Genomic DNA, 1,606 nt, shown 5'->3' with positions numbered 1-1,606 from the left:
TGTGTGTGTGTGTGTGTGTGTGTGTGTGTGTGTGTGTGTGTGTGTGTGTTTTCTGCTGTAAACTGATGAACCACATGTCAGATTCCAGTTTAAAACTGCACTGACACCTTTTAATGTATCGTGCTAAAAATAAAGTACTTATCTGCAGCATCAAAGTGCAGACGTCTCAGTTCAGATCTTTATTGTCCCTCGAGGGGAAATGTGGCCAAAGCACGTAGCGCCGTCTGAGGCCTGAATGACGACTGGTGCAGTAGCAAAGTGCCCTATCTGCCCTCAAGGAGGATGCCATGTATGACTAATCACTCCTCTTCCTACTACAACATTAACAGTTTACGTCCTGCAGCTTGTTGAAAGTAAACTGTGTACAGAGGCTGGATGATGAAATACTCAGACTTCCTGAGTGATCTTCTAGAGTCTGATAGCTTCCTTTTCACACCGCCTCTGCTGTAATTCTCACACTCGAGCTTTTTCTTTACAATTTACAAATTCAGTTGTTTCTGAATGTCTCTTAAAGGTTCCATGACATGGTGCTCTTTGGATGCTTTTATATAGACCTTAGTGGTCCCTAATACTGTATCTGAAGTCTTTTATATAGGCCTTAGTGGTCCCCTAATACTGTATCTGAAGTCTTTTATATAGGCCTTAGTGGTCCCCTAATACTGTATCTGAAGTCTCTTTATATAGACCTTAGTGGTCCCCGAATACTGTATCTGAAGTCTCTTTTATACAGGTGGAGGCTGGTGAAAGCCATGATGTCTCTCTCTCATGGGGAGGCCAAATTCTCTGGGAGGGCAAAGCAGAGAAAGGAGAGGTAACCTTGCTCCTTATGACATCATAAGGGGCAATATTACAGTTCAGCCCATCTGAGCTTTCATTTTCTCAAAAGCAGAGCAGGATACCCAGGGCTCGGTTTACACCTATCACCATTTCTAGCCAATGGGGGACCATAGGCAGGCTGGGGGACGCATATTAATGTTTAAATCCTCATAAAGTGATATTTTCATGCCATGGGACCTTTAATGCCAACTGCGAGGTCGCCTGTTTGGCTTGATGTTTTGTAGAACAAACAAGCTTCACACATTACGTCACAGGCAAATGATGCAGTATGCAAATCTTTACCACACCTCTTTGTTTTTTGTTTATAGCCCAATGTACGGTCTTTAATGGTCTGAACACCCACGCAACTGGGGCTGCAGTTAAGTCCTTTTTCATTATGGATTCATCGTGGTGTTTAAACAATGTCACAAACTGGCGATCGCAATTTCCAGGAGCCAAAAGTGACGCTATTTTAGTTATTTGTTCTGTCTGAAAAACCCAAATATATTCACTTTCCTGTCACATAAGAAGTGCTGAAAAAAATACTAAAACTGTTTTTGGGTTCCTCAAATTTTGCGGGAATTAGGCCTGGAAAGTCCTCAAAGTCTTTGAATTTGATGTGTAAAAATGTGTGAGAACCTTGGAATATACAAGTGTGTCTAAATAATAAATGAAGCTTGGATTATGAAGATATGAAGATATTGATTTCCACCTGTGTTATCATTAAAAGGCTGGACAAGAAAGCACTTGGACTGGATTTGCTCTAGTTAAAAAAAAAAAAAGAAAGAAA

At 41.0% G+C, this 1,606-nt stretch overlaps 1 protein-coding gene across 2 annotated transcripts in view; it reads left to right on the top strand.

Moving 5' to 3' along the window:
- Positions 1-924: 924 nt before the first annotated feature.
- Positions 925-1,606, top strand: part of tor4aa (torsin family 4, member Aa) — a 7,624-nt gene continuing 6,942 nt past the window's right edge. Inside the window, exon 1 of one of the 2 annotated variants that reach the window (XM_032539183.1) lies at positions 925-1,606. This exon is cut by the window's right edge and continues 276 nt beyond it. The gene's annotated coding sequence lies outside the window, so the exon portion shown is untranslated. The other variant, XM_032539182.1, reaches the window with a different exon arrangement.

The sequence above is a fragment of the Etheostoma spectabile genome, chromosome 16, assembly GCF_008692095.1.
Source record: "Etheostoma spectabile isolate EspeVRDwgs_2016 chromosome 16, UIUC_Espe_1.0, whole genome shotgun sequence".
Classification (NCBI taxonomy): Eukaryota; Metazoa; Chordata; class Actinopteri; order Perciformes; family Percidae; genus Etheostoma; species Etheostoma spectabile.
Note: the sequence above shows the minus strand (reverse complement) of the source record. Positions and strands in the feature narration are given on the sequence as shown.